The following is a 14,859-nucleotide window of genomic DNA, read 5'->3' on the forward strand; positions in this document are numbered from 1 at the left end:
CGTCCCTTCTTTATAAGCTTCAGATTTGTGCAGCTTGTTTTCCCCTCTATGCTGACCTTTTCACACATGGCATTTTAAAGCAACAACTATTTTTAAGCTGGAAAAATCAGAGGTTTTCACAGCAATAAATATTAGGGATGAGCATGCTAATTATATGTTTGCATTGCTCTGCTTTAACATAGTAAGAACAGATGCACTGATATGTTGGGAGAAGGGCCGGGAGCACACAGAATGTTCCATCCAGATGTCAGATATTAGAGGTAAGCGGAAAAGCCTCCAATAGGGCAGTTTTCTGTGGCTTTCAAGTCACAGTTCTCCTCCCTGCTGCATGTTAGACTCATCCAAGAGTCCTACTCCTGACCTCAAGTCTCTGATGGCGGAGCCTGGACATCGGTATGTTGTCAGGCCTCCTTGTATAAAATGAGAAGATAAGGCTAGACATTCTAGTCTGTTTTCCAGCTGTAACATTCTATAATTGATGTCTAAAAACATATTTATGACTATAAGCTCTAGGACTGCAGAGCTATATCTGGTCTAGATCCTTAATGAATATTAACTTAGTTAATCCACAAAACTGTGAAAGAGCTGGGGAAAAATTAGACACAGAAAAGATTCACCACTTGTCCAAAGCCACATGGTTAAGAAAGAAGTTGAGAATCCAGTGGACAGTCTGGGTGCCAAGCCTGAGCACGCAACATTATGTGTAATTCCCTCATACCTAGTTGATTGATGATAAATTCTATTTGTCTTTCTATTTTCCTACCTATTTGTAAAATTATACAGGGACTAATAATAATGGCTCCTACGTTGTATTTAAGCGTAGCTGCTGACCTGGTCAGAATACTAGCACCTCTGGGAACTGTGCAACAGCGGAGGACAACTCAAAAAAAAAAAATCAGTACACTTGGGAGGGCTGATGCTCTTCTAGATGAAGTTGTAATTGAACTCAGTAATCTCTGGTATTTTGCAGAAGAAGAGCATTTGAAATGCACTTACTAGAATTTTCAGGAAAATTCTGAGTAAATCTTATAAACAACTATTGACATGGGTTTGATTCCAGGGTTCATAGAGACTAACACAAACTGAATTCTGTCCACACTTCCTGCTCTCTTTTTAGTACCTCACTTTTTTCCTTACATCTGAAATGTAGGTCTCTGGACCCAGGAGGGCGGGTTTCCTTAGAAACACACATGGATGTGGTATGGATTCTTCCCTGCCTCGTTTGTCAAACTGAATTCCCTGGAGTTTCTCTTTGAAAATCGTTAGTACTTTTTGCCAACATTGCTTCCTAAATGACGACCTAAGGGCCGGGGATAAGCAATACGCATCATGCACAGTCGCTATGGACTTTTGGATGATACTGAGGAGGGTGATGATGTTCACAAGAACTGGATAAATACCTCTAAGGGTGACCATTACGTGATAATATTTTTTAACTTTTTATGATGGAAAGTTTTATGGTTTTATGAAAACATATGCAAAAGTAGAATGAGTGGTATAAAAAATACTCATGTACCCATCACCCAAATTCAACAGTTATACACCCAGCCAATCTTTTACGTGAACCTCTACCCTTCCCTCCACACATGGATTATTTTGAAGCAAATCCCAGACATCATCTTATTTCATCTGTAAACATTTTAGGATGATTCTTTAAAAGAAAAGGGCTCTTTTTAAGAAAACATAATCATGAGATGATGTTTAAAGTAATAATTACATTTTTTAGAACTCATTTTATCTAGATCCCATTCATTTTATCTAGATGCCCTGGTCCTGAGGAGCATTGGGTTTAACATGGAGGAATTAAAATTTTATTTCCAGAAAGTAATTCATCGGGCAAATTTTAACGAGTAAGAATACGAAAGGCCTGAATATTTGCCTTTGCATCAGTATTTGCCTTCCTTTCCCCTCACTCCTTGTCCAAACTTTCCACCATGTTGGGTGCTTGTCAAGGAGATGTAATTTCCTCAGTAATCATTTACTTATAAAAAAAAGTGGTTCTTCTTGGTTAAGTGTCAGTGGCCCACATTGTGTGAGAGACTGGAAAATAATGATGGAACAAGCCACAGAAGTCTACTGTGTGCCCCCCAAATGATGGATCAGGTGGTCATTTTTCAGCTCTGGAGAGATTCCCGTTGCGACTGGACGATGCAATGGAGGGGAGGCTGACTGCGGAGGAAGAAGTCTCAGCAAGGAGACTGTCCTGAGAAGATCTCTTTGGGCCTAGACTGTCTCCTGAAGATGACTGCATGGACCCAAAAGCTGTCTCCCTGGGCAGAGCTTCCCTGTGTGCAAACTCCTGGTCGTGAAGGTCCTGAGACGTGGCCGCGGCAAGGAGTGCTTCTCCCCAGTGTGTGCGAACTCCCTGAAGCCAGTGAGAGAGACGCTTCTCCCCGACCACTGTCCCGCTGGGACCGGCGGTCCCCCAGCGATTATCCGGGCAGGCCAGGCGTCAAGTGTGTCCTCCCAGAGGGAAGAGGCCTAGGAAGTGGATATGAAAGGGAAGACCCCAACTTTAAAGTTTCCAAAAGGCCATAACGGCTAATGTTGGAGTCAGAATGGGACTCGGCCCTCGGCCGGGGCTCTGGTCCCTGGAGTGCACTTTCAGCGACAGAAATGCAACCATGAGAAGGCAGATGCAGCAGGGGACATGGAAATGGTATTTCGATCAGCCTAACAGTAACCGAAAAGTATGCACGGATTTAATTCAGCACTGTGAAGCGTTCTAGCTTCAACAGTTTCACAAAGCACATCTGATATTTTCCTTCAAAGACCTATTTCAAAACTACCAATCTACCATTGACTTGATTCGTGATCAGCTCTCTCTTTACTTCTCTTTTTCTCTAACTTGGGGTCTGGTCTTGCTGTTTGTTCTGGCGCTGTCCTTTTACTTCCAAGTATGCTGCCTAAACAAACAGCCACTGTAACCATCTTGAATCATCACTTCCACATATAACTCACATCACCAACCTCTCCTCTCCGTCAAATAGCCACTCTTTTTCCTCATTCTCTAATGACAGCCTAACACATCTAGAAGAACCGAACAACAGAAGCATTTCTTTCTCTATTGTTTTATTAACCAAGAGATAACTGCTACCAGTTTTCCCTGGTACAGGCCCAGCCGTGTCCTTCTCCCCAGTACAGAGCCTCAAGCCCTGTGTCCCTTCCTCCCACGTTCAATTTTTTGACAAAATGGTTTTCATTTTTTCTATAAAGTAAGCATGTCCTTCCTGGCAACCCAAGCGTGTAGGATTATCTCCGGTGCCTCATACACAGACTACTGCGACCTGGTCAATGGACTGTCCAGTCCATACCTCTCTCCACATGAACCCTTCTGGAGGCAGGCTGCCCGTGGTTCATCGCAGAATCACTGGTGCCGTGGCTGCTTACCGGATAAGCAACAGTGAGGAGCCTACACGGTGGTGTCAGAGCTGCACTTGCATCTTGGATCTGTCCCCGACTAGCTGTATGAGATTGGGAAAGTTGTGCACCTCATTCAGCTGTATTTTCCTCATCTATAATATGGGTATAATAGTAATACATCTTTCCTCACAGCATTATTATGAGTATGAAGTTAACTAATGTATAAAGTATTTACATGGTGTCTGGCATGTAAATATTGAATATGTATGGGCTCTTTGGGATAGAAAGTGAATTCAGAAATGACTAGAAACCCAAAGACTAAACTGTGGGATATGCCATTTCTCCTTGTTCCTTACTCCCCCTTGACCTAATACAAGCATGCACACACACACACACACACACACACATGTATGTGCATACACACACATGATTGCATTATGATGATTCCGTGTATCCTTTACCCAGTTCCCCCCAATGGCAATGTTTGCAAAACTATAGTACAATATCACAATTGTCAATGTACAATTGAAACTGATGCATTGTCAGTGGGAGACAGAACACTTCCATCATCACAAGGATCCTTCATGCTGTCCTTTTGACAGCACCCCCACTTCCTACCCATTTCCACCCCCTCGTTAACTCCTGACAACCACTAATCTATTCTCCATTTTTATAATTTTTGTCATTTCAAGAATGTAATATAAATAAAATCATGTAGCATGTAACCTTTGAGGACTGGTTCTCTTCACTTACCACAATTCTCTGATGATTCAGGTTTTTGTGTGTATCTATAGTTCATTCCTTTTTTTGCTGAGACCTATGTCATGGCATAATGTACCATGGTTTGTTGAAGTTTTCATTCACTGGTCTGTCTCTAACGTTTGCTTATTCAGAATAAAACCACAGGAACCATTTATGAACAGGCTTTTGTGTGAACATAACTTTGCATTTCTCTGGAATAAGTTTCCAAGGAGTGTCACTGCTGGTTCATAAGGTAGTTACATGCTTAGTTTTAATGAGAAACTATCAAAGTATTTTCCACAGTGGCTGTACCATTTAACATTCCCTCCAGCAACATACGAGTAATTCAGTCTGTGCATCCTCACCAGATTTTGGTGTTGTCACCAGTTTTTTCTTAACCATTTCAAAAGGTACATAGTGACATCTTATTGTGGTTTTAATCTGCAATTTCCTAATGTCTAATGATGTTGAACATATTTGCATGGGTTTATTTGCCCTCAGTATAGCCTCCTCAGTGAGATTCTTCATGTTTTTTGCTATTTTATATTTGGATTTTTTAAATCCATATTGTTGAGCTCTAACAGTTCTTTGTATTTTAATTACTGGTCCTTTGTTGGGTATGTGGTTTGCAAATATCTCCTCCCAGTCTGTAACTTATCTTTTCATCCTCTAACAGGCCTCCCATAAGCAAATTTAAAATTTTTTACTAATCCCCACTCATCCTTGGCATAGATGAAAGCCCCCTACTTGGTATAGAGTCTCTGATAAAAGGGGTGGACGACGGCGGGATGGAAGTCTAGCCCCCTACTCAGCCTTTGCTTGCATGGCTGGGGGGTGGAACCATAGCTTTTCCTGGGCTCTTTGCCTGGAGTCATTATTGTCTGGAAGTTTTCTGCTATGCAAGCCCGCCCGTTCCCTGGTCTAAGGCTAGAGAGTGCAGGCTTTCCTTGAGGCTTCTTCATCTGCTCCCATTGGCATTTCCAGATGGCCGGCTTTTCAGCAGCAAGTCTGGAGCACAGGAGGCAGAAAGGAAGCCAAGGGCACTCACCCCCGTGGCCTCCCTGGGCCCTGAGACGCCTACCTGTCACGCTGCACCTCGTCTCCACCTTTCAGAGTCTTCTTAGATTTTTGTTTGCTTCATTACATAGATGTAAACAATGTCCAGGATTTTTATTTGTGCTTAGGGAAAGTAATAGGGGAAATTACATCTACTCTCTCTTCCTGGAAAGTGTACCTTATCTTTTCACTTAATTATCAAGAGCTGTCTATACCAGAACATAGAGACATTCCTATTTTTACAGCTGCACAGTATTCTACTGCATGAAGGTACCATAACTGACATGGCAATACCCTACTTTTGGACATTTGAAGAATCATCTGCAATTATTAACAATTTAACAAGTAACAGGTTACACATATCTTATTTTGCATGCAGGTAATTATGTCTGTTGGACAAGTTCCCCAAAAGGGGAATTATTGGTTCAAAAGGTATATGCATTTGTAATTCTTTTAGTTATTGCCAAATTACCCTCATAAGAATTTATACACCGGACAGTTAACTGTGTGAATACCTGTTTTCCTATACAATGTGTTTGTTATCAATCATCTCCCCAAACTTACAGGTGAAAAATAGTATGTCAAGTTATTTTAATTTGCCTTTCCTTTGTTTTGAGAGGAGTCTAGCATTGGTATATGTATGTATTTCTCCATTTATACTCCATTTTCTGTGAGCTCATATAATCTTAAGAGCATTCTATCAGTTGGGCTTTATCTTAATTTCTAAGATCTCTTTATAAATTAGAGGCAAAGTATTATTTGACTACATTAAAATTCATCCACTTCAAATCAGTAGTTTCATGTGTTCTGACAGATGTATTCACTCACGTAGACACAAGCACAGTCAACAAACACATAGGACATTTCCATCACCCAGAAAGTTCCCTTGGGCCCACTTACAATCAATTGCCCCTCCCCAAAACATTCTCAAATATCTTCTACTTAAAAAAAGCTGTTTAATTAAGAATGACTAGAGAAGGTACGATTTCACTCACAGCCTAACTGCCTCTCTTCTTTAGAGTCACTGGATAAGTAAGGCAGAAGGGTGACTATGTGACTATCTTACCATCCTAGACTATGGGTTGTTAGATGAAAGGAAACATGGCTTTGATATATTTTCTCCTGCATTCAGACTTTGCAAGTGTTTAATATATATTATCATCAATCAACATTTGCTTCTAACTTGAAACTAGGTATCAGTTGGCCATAAAAATGAGGAAATTATTGACTCACAACCTATTATGTAAGAAAAGTTCCAGCTTACCTGAGTAAATGCTTGTGACTAAATACTTACAGTCTCATAACGGAGAAAGGATGATGGCAGTAGAAGACAGGGGAAGGCCCTCTGCCTCGAATGAGCGTGAGCAATGCCCCGTGGAATTGGGGTGGATTCATCACCCTCATACTGAAGCTCTGTTGCTGTGTGACGTTCAGTCACTGGGCCACAGCCAATGAACGGGGAAGCCATTATGCACCCACAGACCAGACAGCGGCATTCGATGACTGCCATTTGACTAATTTTTTAGGTTGTTGTATCAGTGTGGGAGGCATGGAAGCCGTAGTATCTGGACATAGATGGAGGTCACAGGGACTCATTTTCCCTATACGGCTGTAGGCAGCCTGAAGATATTTATTTAACCTTTTGTTTCAGCCATTCTGGCAAATAAGCAGGAACCAACTATAGAATGCTGTGTTTCCAACACCAGCATTTCAGGCAGGTTGAGTTGAAGGCATTGCTAAATACATAACATTCCTCTAAACTTAAAAGCAAAGAAACACCTCTTTCCATTAGAAGCATGTAAATATGATTAAGAGGAAGAGCTACTTAAGACTACATTTATGTTGAAATTCTGCATCGGTGTGACTTTCAGCCTCTAAAATAACAACTGGCATACTCAAGAAAACCTCTCTAATGGAGAGGCAAGGTTATTTTCTAAAAATATCACAGGACAAAATAAGGACTTAGACTATCTTAGGGAAAATATTTCCCCAAGCCACAGAATGCCTTATTTGGGCTAGGAACAAACTAACACAAGCCCCAAATGACCTGCAGAATGCCTAGCTTAGTCCTGTTTCCATGCCTCTCACCCAGTAGACTCCTTCCCTCACTCTTAACAACCCCATCTGTTTTCTTAAGACCAAGAAGAGAGCTAGTCAAAAAGGCACCACATATATGTGTCCATCCTTCTGATCTACACTTGAAGTCCCTCCAAACTCTAATTTTCCTCCAGGTCACTTTTCTCTGGTAAATTTCACAATTATCAGATTCCTGGTTCTTTAGCCTCTGAACACTGTACGCAGAGGTATGTGGGTGCACTGAGTGACATTTTCCCATTTCTCCTTTGCTCAGTGACAATATGAGGAGCAATGGATCAATAGGTTCACACTTAAGTTTATGCCCACAGTTCTACTTCGGGGCATACATTTGTAGATTTCTGCACATGCAAATAAGATCCACTTCTGAGAAATACTACAGTGTAGGGTTTTCAAAGAGAGACTAACCAGAAGATATCCGAAACAAAGCAGACCTATTAGGAGCCCAAAGGAATAGCACAGGATTAAACCACATAGAAGAAAATGAATAATCAATACTTAGGAGCAACTACTTATTATCAGCATATATTTTAGTTCATTCCTAGCCCCTCAAGCCATTCTTCTTTGAGGTCAAGTGAGTGCCTGAATAGAGAAAATGGGAAAATCTCACAAAAGGTTTGACTAATGTGAATGCACCAGAACCTAAAATCTAAAAGAAAATCATTCTATTGATTGTGGTGAATTTTATACTACACTAGCTTTAAAAAAAATAAACATCCGTAGATTGGAAAGTTTTACAACTAAAAACAACAAAACTACCACGCTTCAAAGTCATTTATTATTTAAATTACATGCATATTAAATAGTCAAGTTCCATGCTAAAAATATATTTTTTTTCATATTTATTGAAGTGTCATTGACAAACCTGTAAGATATTTAAAGCACATAACATGATGATTTGACATACACATAGACTGCAAATGAGTTCTCCCATCTCCTCACATAATGATAGTAACTACTGCATTCTATTAGATAAAATTAAAATCCATGAGTCCAAACTGATATAAATAAATAAGTGAACAGTACATAATGAGGGAGAAAAAGTTCTTTGCTAAAATGAAAGGCTTAGAAAATCTCCATTTTGCAACATCATGTAATTGATAACTGGTGTATATATTCAATTTTGTATTTATATTTACACATACAATTGATATGGTTTATCCAATAACTGATTTGGACAAGAATCATCAATGAATGCCTCCCGAATTGTTTATTAGTTACAAAGAGAAAAACAGTAACTTACAGAGGAGAAACTTGGTAGACAACACCTCCAGGACCAGTGAAAGTTGAGATCAATTGTAATGAAACTAAGTGAATCTTGGGCTACCTGCTATGAAGCACCACAGAGATACAATGTCATTCCTTTGCTAGTTTACTAACAACACGTGATCTAATGTCTAATCATGAGTTAACAAAAGTCCCAAATTGAAGGACTTCCAGCAAACAACTAGTCTATCCTTTTAAAAAATATCAAGGTCATGAATGATAAAGAATGACTAAGGAATAGTTCCAGATTAAAGAGACAAGATCCTGGGTTGGACCCTGGACTGGGAAGAAAATAACTATAAAGAACATTATTGGGATAATGAATAAAATTTGAATATGGGCCATGGATTAGGTAATACTAATGTATCAATGTTAAGTTTCCTGATTTTATAATTGCAGTCATCTAGGTTATATAAGGGTATATTTTTTCCTAGGAAATACACACTGAAGTCATTCAGACAGAGGGGATTGATGTCTGATATTTATTCTCAAGGGTCTCAGGAAAATTATAAATAAACAGAAAGAGAGAGAAAATGGTAAAGTAAATGGGGCAAAATGTAAGCAATTGGTGTGTCTGGGTAAAGGTATGTACTAATTCTTTGTACTAGTCTTACATTTCTATAAGTTTAAAATAATATAAAAATAAAAGGAACACATAGTAACAAAACTTTCTTGGGAGACTAGACATTTACAAAAATATTCTAGAAAAGATTTGGACACATAGAAGAAGTCATACAAGGCTACGCCAGACAGCCCTTAGCAAGAAGGGATTACATGCCACTGGACTGCAAGCAACCCCAGGCCCAAGCTGGCTGCATCCCCTCAGTGGAGAGAGGCCCCATCTCTAGTGGCCACCATGTGCCATGGTGCTCAGTTTCCAAGGAGCCCACATCTTAGCCTCATGGTCTGAAACATTCAGGTCCCAGTTTGTGCAGTTAGTTAGATGCAAGTGTGCTTATTTGGGAAATAATTATTTATACTCTGATAATATCAAATTATTCTTTATCTGGTGTTCACAGCCAGTACCATTTTAAACAGAGCTTAGACATTTAGCAATATATATGTGTGTGTGTGTGTGTGTGTGTGTGTGTGTGTGTGTGTGTGTGTGTGTGTGTATACACATATACGTGTATATACCCACAATTTTTGAAAACTACACCAATTTCATAAAATGAAGGATATGGAAAGTAACAACAAATTTTAGTCACATAGGAAATGTGAAACTATGACTGAAAATACCATCAGAATATAAGAGCTTTATCATCAGGGAAATGCAAATTAAAACCACAATGAGATATCACCTCACACCAGTTAGGATGGCCAACATCCTAAAAGACAAACAACAACAAATGTTGGTGAGGAAACGGAGAAAGGGGAACCCTCCTACACTGCTGGTGGGAATGTAAAATAGTTCAACCGTTGTGGAAAGCAGTATGGAGGTTCCTCAAAAAACTAAAAATAGAAATACCATTTGACCCAGGAATTCCACTTCTAGGAATTTACCCTAAGAATGCAGGAGACCAGTTTGAAAAAGACATATGCACCCCTATGTTTATGGCAGCACTATGTACAATAGCCAAGAAATGGAAGCAACCCAAATGTCCAGCAGTAGATGAATGGATAAAGAAGAGGTGGTACATAAACACAATGGAATATTATTCAGCCATAAGAAGAAAACAAATTCTACCATTTGTGGCAGCGTGGATGGAGCTGGGGTTGTGATGCTCAGTGAAGTGGGCCAGGTGGAGGGGGACAGGTGTCGGTGATTTCACTCATATGTGGAGTGTAAGAACAAAGAAAAAACTGGAGGAACAAAACAGCAGCAGACTCACAGAACCCAAGAATGGACTAGCAGTTACCAAAGGGAAAGGGACTGTGGAGGATGGGTGGGTAGGGTGGGATAAGTGGGAAAAGGGGGCATTACGATTAGCACGTATAATGTAGGGGGGGCACGGGGAAGGCTGTGTAACACAGAGAAGATAAGCAGTGACTCTATAGCATCTTACTATGCTGATGGACAGAGACTGTAATGGAGTATGTGGGGGGAACTTGATAATAGGGGGAGTCTAGTAACCATAATGTTGTTCATGTAATTGTACATTAATGATAACAAAAAGAATATAAGAACTTTGATTGAGTTTTGCACATAATATGAAAATTTCTTAGATATAAGGACTCTTGAACAAATGGCTAGAGTCCCTAAATGAGAATATTTTCTTCATATCTTAGTTTTTTTGCCCCAAAATATCACTCAGTTTTCAAACTGCTAGGGAGATGATCTCCTCACTATGTGCCTTTAAATCCCATGTAACAAATCTCAAAATGTAGGAAGGTCATTTAATTGCATCTCAAATTCCTGCTCTGCTAAGTTGGGTGGTACTAATATCCATGGCATAAGATTGTAATTATTTTAAAAAATTAAATGCATTCAAAACAGTGCCTGACAAACAACCAGAGCTCACACAAAGATCACAGATCACAGTACTTCTGCACAGAAGGACATGTGCTTGGGAATTGTGAAGCCCTTTTCCTATCGGCTTTTCATCGGCTCTCACAAAGTGATGTATGCAAATAAACTTTTCCTTACATGTCAAGCTGCATATACATTGAAAACCTATTTAAAATAATCATCTAGCTCTTGTCCTTAGTTTGAAGAGCACTTCATTTCCTGGGAGAAATCAGATGCTGATACAGAAAAGCATATTGGTTCTCGTATGTGCACCGGTTCTATAAATAGTGGCTCCAAAACAGGAGTGCAGGAGCATAGAACTCAGCCTAGGAGCCACCTCCCAGGGCCTGAATGCATCTGCTGCTTGTTACAAGAAATGCCTTTGGTCACATCCTGAGATCAAATACATCGCATTCTGTTTGCGATTGTTTTTACTGAAAGTTTTAAAAACATCTCTTTAATTATAGAAAGACTTTTATTTCAACTCTCCAGTCTCTCTTAAACACACACACACACACACACACACACACACACACACACACACACACCCTGCTACCTTTGTAAACAGAGGAAATCACCCAATTACGTTTTGGAGAAGTTGAAACAGAAAACAGTTTTCCAACGGTGAGGCTCAGCACTTTCCTTTTCTTCCTAGAGGTGGAATGTTAATAGGAAAAGCTATCGAAAAGAGCTATTTCTGTCTGGGCATGGAGAATAATGCCTAGACATGTGATGTCATTTCAGATAGATTTCTCTCTCAGTGTTTCTTTGCATATGTTGTTATTTAATTTAAGAAAACATACAGAGAAAAGATACAGAACAGGGCAAAACACACTCTCCCAGGAGGGCCTTAAAACAGATCTTATGGAAGTAAGTGCTAAGAAAAATAATTCATCTTTTTGGATTTGCAAATCCTGTATCTGAGAAGGCAAAAAAAAAAAAATCAGAAAAGAACAGATGTGCAGGGACCTTTCTTCCTCATGTGTACCTTTTCTCCTATATTTTCTTTTCTTTCTCAACTTTCTAATGTCTTCTTTTCATGCGTGAATATTCTCAAATCTCACCCAGTTCTCTTTCCCTGACAAGCTTCTAGAAAGAGCGGTCCACGCTCGGGGGCTCCGTTTGCTTTTCTCACATTTGTAGCCCTGATCTTTCTGCCCTCTGGCTCCCTGAACCACCATGAATTGCATCCGCTTCTTAGGTGCTAAAGCAAATAGACATGTCTAATAGCCTTGTCTCATTCGAGAACTTTGAAATACTCCTTGAAAGTGTTACTTCCTTATGTACTGCCCCTAGTTCTCCTCCTAAATCTCTGATTCCTCATTCTTAATTTCTTCATAGCCCCCCTTCCCTTTAAATATTGGTGTTCTTGGGTTTTTTTTCTTTTCTTTACACACTATTCTTAGATGAAAAACTAATTCATTCCCATAGCTTCAAATTCCACCTGGACACCAATGACTTCTATGTGTAGCCCAGTTTCTCTCCTGTAAATCATCTTTATTGGAGAAATCGTTTGGCTAACCTGTACGTCAAACTCCACATTCCAGAACAGAGTTTAAGATCTTCCCACTTTCCAGTTTGAGTCTTCTGCTGTGCTTCCTCTCTCCTAATGTATCACCCGAGGGTAATAATAACAGTTAACATTTATTCAGTACTTCATCTGCAGGAAGCACTTCATTAAGCTTTGCATATGTGCTTTTGCGTGTAATGTTCTAAGGAACAGGAAGGACAGCAATCGTTACAGAAGCTTGCCAAAGTCCCACATGGAGGGACAGACTCAGACAGGATGGCAGAGACAGGGTCTTCACCACTTTGCTGAAATGCCTTTTCTCCATTGCTTCCTCTCTTCTTGTAGTCAACTGTGCAACCCTGTCAGTTCTAGCTCTCTTACATTTCTTGACCTGATTCTCTGCATAATAGCCTTGGTCTATCACTATCGGTCACTTGATTACTGTAAAACCTATTTCAGTGACTTGATTTCCCAGAATGATGAAACTCTTGGTGTGTTCTGAACAAAGGGCAATCTTACTGTGATTGACACAGTGTTTGCATCCTTGGAAAAGTTGGCATACATAAATAAAATGGAGTTAGGCTCTGAACTCTGAGTACACTGCTTCCACATGCTTTAATAGCCCCTTTGAAATCAGGGAATTCACTTTACATCAGCTTCTTGAAGTGCCTTTCCACCAGGGGGCAGTCAAGAGCAGCAAACGCTATCAGCTACCCATGGAGCCATCGCTTCAGTTGAATTACCTACTTGATGGGTATGACGTGCTGAGTTTAATTACTATATAAAATGTCAGCAAAAAGGATTATGCTGTAGAGATAGCCATTCACAGGCATGGAAATGGAGCAATGGAGCATCATTTTGAAATTTAACAATATTAATCATTGGACAATGACCATTATTCAACATTTTTTCCCTAAAGGGACATGTTATTGCTACCTTCTTTCAAAAAGGAAGACACCATAAATACATGGTAGTTCACGGTTTCTCTTGATAAAACGTGTTCACGAATTGCCTATCGTAGGCCCCTCAATACAAGCAGGAGAATTTGTAGATCCTGCAGACTAGGTAAAAGAAATTTTAAAGGAGATAAAGCTGTTGAGACTGATTTATGTGTTATGCAGAACTGTAGTGAAAGTACTGTGTCATAGTTTAACTTGCTGCATTTCTTCCTTCTCAGCTGCACATAAAATACACATCTTAAAATCAATGAAATATCAAAGGAAATCTGACACATGAACGTCTTGTGAAATCTTTTGAGATCCTATGGAACATGGAACAACTGTTCACTGTAAAGGACTGTCCTACAAGTTGTAAGATGCTGGAATTATTGGCTCCTGACCACTAAGTAGCACAATCATGACAACATAAAATATCCCAAATATTGCAGAACACCACCAGGGAGGGTCATGGGAGTTGGGACCTGCTCCTCTTGGGAATTGTTGCCACAGAACTTATTCCAGGAGCTAGCACATAATAGGTGCTCAACATGTGCTTTTCAAAGGATGATTAGTGAATAGCTTAACTATGGAATTTCCTAGCAGGTTGAATATTCCTGGCTCAGCCATTGGCCCTTGGTCAAGGATGGATCATTTGATTAACTCCTCCTGTGGGCTTTAGTTCTGTTATGTAGAATTTTTGCCCTCCTTTTCGTAACACATTTTAGCAGCTGTGATCATGGCATTCTGTCTTCATTTACTCCTCAGACATAAAGTCAACAAATACCTATTAACAATTACCTATAAACAACTTACCATAAGCCCACCAGTGTGCTAAGTATTATGCACACTGTGCAAAACAAAGGGTACATTGACTCTGCCTGCACTTAGCTTACATTGTCTTAGGCAGAAAATTAAACAAGCAGTAACAATCAAATGGCATAAGTACTTGAAGGTGGTGAGGGGGTAGAAATAAAATTCATTTGAGTTGTAGTCATACTAATTCATTTTGCCAGTGATCGATATATTCTGAGCTAGGAAACAAATACCATGGTCACTTCAGTCTCTCTAGAGGTTACCATAAAAATTCCATTTCTGTGAGATTCTTTTGGTTCCATGGAGAAAAATGATTAGCATAATAAATGTGGGTATGGCATTTTTATTTTACATTGGTAAGAATAAGGGATGCTTAAAATGACAAATATTGAAATGAGAAGTCTCTGCACCAAGGTTTCACTTTTTATTATTTTCTCAAGAGCTCTGTAATTTCAGTCCCAAAATGGACTCAGACGTGCTTGGAGCATGCCTCTGTGGGAGATCCGACAGGTCCTGAACACTCTTTACATTCAACATACAGACAATTTACACGTCGTCCTTCTGTCAAACATAACACAAAGTGAAAGGATGATACAAACTCCTCATTGCCTCCATTTAATGGAAAATTT

The sequence above is a fragment of the Manis pentadactyla genome, chromosome 12, assembly GCF_030020395.1.
Source record: "Manis pentadactyla isolate mManPen7 chromosome 12, mManPen7.hap1, whole genome shotgun sequence".
Lineage (NCBI taxonomy): Eukaryota > Metazoa > Chordata > Mammalia > Pholidota > Manidae > Manis > Manis pentadactyla.